The 8593-nt window shown below is 38.6% G+C and overlaps 1 pseudogene; it reads right to left on the reverse strand.

Moving 5' to 3' along the window:
- Positions 1-4589: 4589 nt before the first annotated feature.
- On the reverse strand, positions 4590-7532 carry LOC128093859 (60S ribosomal protein L6-like; annotated as a pseudogene).
- Between the last annotated feature and the right edge of the window lie 1061 nt (positions 7533-8593).

Below are 8593 nucleotides of genomic sequence, written 5' to 3' on the forward strand. Positions count from 1 at the left end.
GTATCCATTGCCATTATCGATCCAATAAATGCAGGTTACGGTAGAATTTATTGAGCATAGAAGCTGCTTCATAATACCCAGTTAAGTTATTTTCCGATCCACATACTTCTTTAGGTCCATCATCGCCTTGCTCTTAAGCTGCTTGTCCATAGCTCTGTCACCTGTTTACCCGTCTCAGCTTTAAAGCTCTTTGAACAATTCTAGAGCTAGCCCAATCAGATAGATCATGAAAGATTTCGTTGTCGCAATTTTCAAACCTATCCGATTTTCTCCAAAAATTTCTAAAGAGTTATACATCCATGATTATCATCAGACAACTCTCTCTATCTCTTTCTATCTATCTCTTTCGCTCTCTATCTGTTTCTCTCTCTATCTCTTTCTATCTATCTCTCTATCTCTATATCTTTCTCTCTCTTTTCATCTCTCTCTCTCTCTCTCTCACTCTCTCTCTTTCTAAAAAGTAGCTTCTTTATACAACTAAGCCCAGAAATATTTTTCTTTTTTTTCTTTTAAGATATTTGTTCTCATCACTCACACAACACTTTCCTCAATAGAACATCGGCCCTCAAACATTGTTTTTGGATTTTTTTTAAATTTGGCATTTCTTGCACTATAATTTGGTACACAATTTCTCACTATCTTCTAGTCGACACTTACGTTCAAGAGAAAGATCATTATTTCACGTACATCCGTTTATAGTTTTGCTCACAATTCGTCAGAAGAACATTCGTGACAATAAAGCCTTATTCACAAACCCGTCTCAATTATCAACAATGCTGCCTTAGCCTTTCAACCACAGTGAGTCAGTCTGAATCACCATTTTCTGATTGAGTAACAGCAATAGCGGCTTTTCAGACTTTTACCGCGACAAACCGAACCACCGTACAACACGATCATTTTTACTTGGAACAATCGCGGCCTTCCAGGCTATTTACCACGGCGGGTCAATCTGACCCACCGTGCCCAACGCGACAAAATGTTTCTCCAATCGCGGCCTTCCAGGCTATTTACCACGGCAGGCCCATCTGACCTCCGTGCCCAACGCGACTCTTTTTTCCTTGGAACAATCGCGGCCTTCCAGGCTATTTACCACGGCGGGCCAATCTGACCCACCGTGCCCAACGCGACAAAAAGTGCCTTCAATCGCGGCCTTCCAGGCTATTTCCCACGGCAGGCCCATCTGACCTCCGTGCCCAACGCGACTCTTTTTTTTTCTTGGAACAATCGCGGCCTTCCAGGCTATTTACCACGGCGGGCCAATCTGACCCACCGTGCCCAACGCGACAAAAAGTTCCACCAATCGCGGCCTTCCAGGCTATTTACCACGGCAGGCCCATCTAACCTCCGTGCCCAACGCGACTCTTTTTTCCTTGGAACAATCGCGGCCTTCCAGGCTATTTACCACGACGGGCCAATCTGACCCACCGTGCCCAACGCGACAAAATGTTCCTCCAATCGCGGCCTTCCAGGCTATTTCCCACGGCAGGCCCATCTGACCTCCGTGCCCAACGCGACTCTTTTTTCTTTGGAACAATCGCGGCCTTCCAGGCTATTTACCATGGCGGGCCAATCTGACCCACCGTGCCCAACGCGACAAAAAGTTCCTCCAATCGCGGCCTTCCAGGCTATTTACCACGGCAGGCCCATCTGACCTCCGTGCCCAACGCGACTCTTTTTTTCTTGGAACAATCGCGGCCTTCCAGGCTATTTACCACGGCGGGCCAATCTGACCCACCGTGCCCAACGCGACAAAAAGTTCCTCCAATCGCGGCCTTCCAGGCTATTTACCACGGCAGGCCCATCTGACCTCCGTGCCCAACGCGACTCTTTTTTTCTTGGAACAATCGCGGCCTTCCAGGCTATTTACCACGGCGGGCCAATCTGACCCACCGTGCCCAACGCGACAAAAAGTTCCTCCAATCGCGGCCTTCCAGGCTATTTACCACGGCAGGCCCATCTGACCTCCGTGCCCAACGCGACTCTTTTTTCCTTGGAACAATCGCGGCCTTCCAGGCTATTTACCACGGCGGGCCAATCTGACCCACCGTGCCCAACGCGACAAAATGTTCCTCCAATCGCGGCCTTCCAGGCTATTTCCCACGGCAGGCCCATCTGACCTCCGGGCCCAACGCGATTTTTATGTTTGAAAATGATTTGACGTTCTGTCAAATTCAATTCCGACAAAGAACAAACTTGCTCCAAATATAGTGCAAACAACTGCACACTACCACAAATCTTCTTGCCACAGATTCTTTTTAACATGCCACACTCTACTTACGTTGAAAACAAACTCGGCTTCGACGAAGACAACTCTATCCTTACTGTGACTTTCCTTGGCAGACGATTTCCCCGCAGATTCTTGTAAATTGCAAAGAAAATTGCAACTCCGTCACGGTCGCCAATGTGTGGAATCGGATTCCGTCTAGGAAATCGTCTGCCTAGGATGGCCAGTGCGGACTTGCATCCGAACCGGCCGAGCGTCACACGAGGAAAGAGGATGACAGCTGGACCTGCTTTGCCAGCTGTCACTGATCCGTGCGTGTGGCTGCGTCCATGCGTTGTCAGCGCATGGCTGCGTCAAGCCCTGCGTACGAGGGGCCTATTGGACTAGATTCAATGGAGTGCGTTCACTAACACCGCAACAGGGTTTATCACTCCACACAGTTTTCATGTACACATTTTGTCGGTCTGAGTCTGTTTTAACCGAAACCATCCAGAAAAATCAAAATATTGTGCTCATACACGGAGAGACCGGCCGGGGCAAATCTAAGAAAATCTTGGTTAATTTAACTAAAAGTATGGGTTAACTTTTTATACAGCTTTTTTTCAACAATCGATTGTTGGTTTTGCTAACCCGAAATTGATGACCACCGGTAATTAAAATTAACTAAAAAAATAGTTGGAATTGCCATTTTTGTTGGTTAAATGGCCGAAAAAAAATTCTAGCAGTCGACTGCTAGAATATTTTTTTCAGAAAATTAACTAAAAATTTCACGTTTTCAGCCGAAATATTGTGGAATATTCTGTTAAAAACTGGCTGGGACATATTTTTCAACTATTTTTCAACATTTTTTTTTCGTTGTATCAACCAAAATATTTTTGCATGCAGCAAATTATTAGTATTTTATAACAAAACATTTCTTAATTAGACATAATTTATGTAAGTGTTGATATATATTTTCTTTAATTATCTAACGATACAGGCTGGGCCGAATTTCTAGCTATATTTTAACTAATGTCTTACTTGAATACAGAAAAATATGTGTACATGTAGTCAATAACTAGCAGTTGTTAGCAATATTTTTATTGAATTTGCGGTAAATTTTGTAATAATGCCTCACAAATTAATGCTGAATGTTTTTATGTTCGCATTTATTCTGCCTAAAAATTTAACGTTTTGTACTAATTTGTTTTTTTTTTGCATGAAGTTGTTAAATTACTGTTAAAAAGCATCAAAACAAAACTTTTTTATAACTGTTGTTATAAAACATGTAAAGTTTGATTTATGTTTTAAAAAATTACGTTGCATTAAACATAAAAAATAATAAAAAAGCATATTGCAAATATTGTTAAACATATTTAAAAAAAGATGTTTAATTTAACATGAATTCCTGAAAAATAGAAATCGAGCAAAATTTTCACCAAGTTTGAAGCTTATATTTTTATTATGTTGTATAAAATTAAGTGTTGTATCCACTTACCATCACTGTGAAATCATCCGATAAGTCATCATCATCTACAATGGTCTCAGGTTTAGTTATTTTTCTTATGGTTCGACACAGAATTCACACCAAAGCGAACCTTTTGCTGCAAATAGACATATGAAATTTATTAGTAATTTAATACAAAATTCTTAATTCGGCTTCTTCGGCTATAAACTGCAAAAAGGAACGTAAATAAATGTAATTATATTGAGGAAAGAAGAAATATCAATAATGCCACTTACCAAGGTTGCATTAATTTAACCATTACTTTTGGCCTGGACCGTGGTGTAGGGGTAAGCGTGATTGCCTCTCACCCAGTCGGCCTGGGTTCGATCCCAGACGGTCCTGGTGGCATTTTTCGAGACGAGATTTGTCTGATCACGCCTTCCGTCGGACGGGAAGTAAATGTTGGCCCCGGACTAACCTAAAAATAAAGGTTAGGTCGTTAGCTCAGTCCAGGTGTAGGAGTCGTCTCCCTGGGTCCTGCCTCGGTGGAGTCGCTGGTAGGCAGTTGGACTAATAATCCAAAGGTCGTCAGTTCGAATCCCGGGGTGGATGGAAGCTAAGTGTAAAAAGAGGTTTGCAATTGCCTCAACAATCAAGCCTTCGGACACCTAGTTTCGAGTAGGAATCTCGCAATCGAGAACGCCAAGGCAATGCTGTAGAGCGAATAATTTGATTTTTTTTTTGGCAACAAATTTTCATTGCATTTGATTCAATTTATTCAACGTACTCCGATTCCTGAAAAAAATATTTTGAGTTTTACTTACCAGTTTATTGAGCAGTCGTATTGCAACAAAACTTTTAACATAATTATTATCTTCTTTTATATATTTTTATTTTTTTTATTTTTTACTTCATCTCTATTTTTTATGTTGTCATGCACAGAAAAAAAAATCCGGTAAATTTACATCATTTATGATGTACCAAAAGTGCACGTCATTAATGATGCTAATTTACATCATATTCATTGGAAATTTAAGTTTCATCCGACGTAAATGTGCCGAAGAGAAATATTTCGCAAAAGTGTAAATTTCCGATGAAAACAACGTAAATTTACCCAATCCAAAATTTTTTTTAGCCCCGCTGAATCTAAAATCCGATGTAATTTTCAGACGCTTTTGTAGATCGTTGCTTTGGATAGTATACTTTTGGATTGCTTTATGATCAAAATTGAGCATTATACAAACATGTTTCAATACTCAAGAATGGTTATCAAACAATTCGCAAAAGTATAACTTTCAACTATCAATACAACAAAAAGTGTTTGAAAATAGAACCGAAATCTAGATCCAACGGGGCAAAATGGAATAAACAAATAAAATTTCATTTTTTTACTTGATAGAATAATTTCAATCTAATCTGGTGATTTTTGCAATACGGAATGTACTTACGCAATTATGTGTTTCGGGGTTAAGTCTTCTTTAGGGTTACCATTAGTATTCCTTCAGCATTTGGGTTGTTTGTGCTGCTAAGTCTCCGTTGACCCAAGAAATTTCAAGATTGGTGCTGCACATGACCTAAAAGGAAAGTTTTACCTCTTTAGCTTAATCTATTGAATGCATAATATTAAGAAAATGTTTACGATAGCATGGAGAACGTCGTCACCTCCGGGTGCGTCTTGGTGGCATTCAGGACCTCGTCGCCGACGGTCTTCTGGTCGGCCTTGTGCTGCTCAGACGGCACGTTCTTCACCTCCTTTTCAGCGAAAATGCTTTTCTCGGTACAGGTGCTCTTCTTCTTGCAGGCCTAGCGGAAGAAACCGTCGTTGATGTGCTTCGAGATCTTGGCCTTGCGCAGATCGACGCAGGTCTTGGTCGCGATGACTTAGTTTTGCGAGACGCACTGAACCGGGCGGCTGTGCGAGACCGACCACCACACTATGGGGTTTCAGGCGGCCATAAATCGAAAAACCGATATACTCTAATTATTTTTTTGGTATTTTTTTTCGAAAATAAACATTCTAACTAAGAAAAATCCGGAGTTTGAAAGTTGTAGGTTCAAAATTCACTGAATTGCAAACCTTCAAAGGCGAAAATGGTAAGAAAAAACATGTTTTTTGACAAAAAAATTATTATTTTTCATAGTTGTACTGTGTAGCTGTTTATGTATTTTTTCCTGCATCATTATATATATTCAGAAAGGTAATTGATTTAACTTTTCAATAATATTTTACAAAACACACTTTTACAGGCTAAAAAAAATAATAAAAATAAAAAAAGATGGATTTTTATTCAAAATTTAGTTTTTTTCAACTTTGTTAATGGAGTACTTTTTTTGTGTGCATTTGTGCGATCTGAAAATTTTGCAGCTTAAAATTTGAACCATGTCCTAACTTGTCTCCAAATTTCAAAGTGCACTTATGTGCACTTTTTGAGTTATGCCATTTTGAACATTTTGATTCATGCAAGGAAATTAATGATTTCGCGTATACGCTTGGTTAAAATCACATTATTTACCTGCGGAGGCAGAAATGACGTACCTGTTATGTATGTTTTGAAATTGATTTGATATTCATGACTTTGTTGGTACTTAGGTACGTTTAATAAAATTAGAAATTCCTATTCTAAGTATTTTACAGAAACGATTCGTCGAATATTCATATCAGTTCGTTGTTGTGTTCTTTTGAAAGTATGGATAATAATACCGTAGTGTCCCTGTACGATATAACGAAGCAGAAGCACTATTCTGAAAACGTGAGAACTGCTTTCGAGTATATTTGTAAGAATTACAACATTGCAGAACCATCACATGATCAACTCAGGGAAAAACCACAGAGGAAAAACTACGCACGTTGTTCTGTAGCTTCAAAACGAGGTATACAAAAGCCCATAGAAGAAGTTCATATTTTAAGTAATCTAACGACAATCGGTTACATAGTGATTTTGATTTAGAAGAATTTATCGTGGAAAACGTGAATTTTGCAAGTGGATCAACCAAAAACGTGGACGAGAATCCATACAATGTTCCATAAAATAAACCATCTAAAATTCTAAAACACCGCAAAAATCAAATTTTAATTGGAGGGGTAGGGGGAGGGGGGGGGGGTCTTCAAAGAGAGGTGGATTTTAACTCAAGAAAAAGGGGAGGGAGATTGAACGTAAATCTGAAACTTTAACATAGCATAAACCGCCATTCCGTGCATCAAATAGCAAGAATATTAAAATTCACCACTTTAATGCATGTGGCCTCAAATATATGAAAAAATCGAAAATTAAACTTTTTTTTTGGAAAAATATCAAATTTTATTTGTTTTCATTATACTAAGTACAAACAACACAAAAAAGTCACAGAAAAGCAAAAAAAAATATTTTTGGCCGCTCGCTTATATGGAAATACCCCATAGTGCACCAGCAGCAGACCCGACTTTAGGGTATCAGCAAGCAGACGCGCTTTTCCGGCGACACAATCAGCACCTTAACCTTCTTCAACGTCTTGTGGATATAGCGCATATGGTTCCGGAAGCACCGCTTACGGACAACGACTTGGTCAGCAGGTAGCTTTTGTTCTTCTTCACCAGCACCTTTTGTTCACCACCGTTCTTAGCACCGCCGATCTTCTCTAACACCGTAATGGCCACCTTGCGCTTCTTCGTCCGGACCATCTTTAGGGTCTTCAGCGAGTAAAGCGCCTTCCGGGCGCTGAACTTGCCCTTCATAATACGCAATCCCTCGGCAATCTTGCGGCTCGCGCGTTTCTTCTTTTTGTCACCACCGGTTTTGAAGAGTTTGGACTTTTCAGTGCCACGGCGGCCTTTTTCTTGGCTGGGACCATCTCAAAAAAACAGAATAAAATTTTAAGACTGTCTTTTCCACCTCCCTAACACATTCCAGAACGAATCACAACAATCCGAAATCGAACAAATTAAATCCGCTCCGCAAAAAAGTGACAGCAAACTGTTTCTGTTTGGTGATGGCCGTTGACGTTTTGTTTCAATGCCATGAGATTGGCAAAGGTAGGCATTGAAATGTTGGAGTTGTTGTCGGAGTAAATGGCAAACAATTTTCTTTTGCAAATAACCAATGCGCCACGGGCTTCCTATGTACATAGAACCTTTTGGAAAAGTAAGCGAAAAATGTTATCGACTATACCTGGAATTTCTTTTAAATAATTTTAGCTTTTTGGGTATTTTCAAACCGACATTAGTTTGGGCCTGTTAAGTCTATGCATGAAAAAGTTTGGTTTATTGAATCTTTTATTTAAAAAAAATACTCATATCGACAATCGTTTATACAAAAATAATCTTTTGTTATAAAATAAGAATAAGCATTTCGAAAAGTTTTTTTTTACAAAATATGTCATTTCATAAAAATTTTAGAACATTTGTAAGCCTTTATTTTTTTAAAATTTAGTCACATTATTTTTGATACTTATACGTAATGTCACAGATTAAATTTTGTCTAAATCTGTTTGATATATTATATTAAATTAATTCACAAAAGTTGAATGCCTATCCCAAGGTTATGATATGCATACCTCTATAAACTGAAGTTCTTTCTTTTTTCTTTCTTGGCCCGATATTCTTTTAAAACCATACAATTTTTTTTAAACTTGCTCCAATTGAATGATGATTTGATTATTATTATTAAATAAAAATCTGATGATTTTTTTTTCATTTTTGTTCTACAAGCAATGGAATAAAATTGTATTTTAATAGAAAATAATTTGATAGGAACCTATTAGAAATTACAATTTGAAAAAAACATTTTTTTGTTTAATCCAATATTCAAATGAATAAGAGTAATGATGTTGAAACACGAGTAACGATCGAGTACACTTCTGGAGTTTTTTCTAAAAGGTCCAACAAACAAAATTTTCAGTTTTTGCTTTTTTGGTGTTTTTAATACCTCTGACATAAGGCGGTTTCAAAAACACCCAAAAAGCAAAAA

The sequence above is a fragment of the Culex pipiens genome, chromosome 1 (assembly GCF_016801865.2).
Source record: "Culex pipiens pallens isolate TS chromosome 1, TS_CPP_V2, whole genome shotgun sequence".
Taxonomy (NCBI): domain Eukaryota; kingdom Metazoa; phylum Arthropoda; class Insecta; order Diptera; family Culicidae; genus Culex; species Culex pipiens.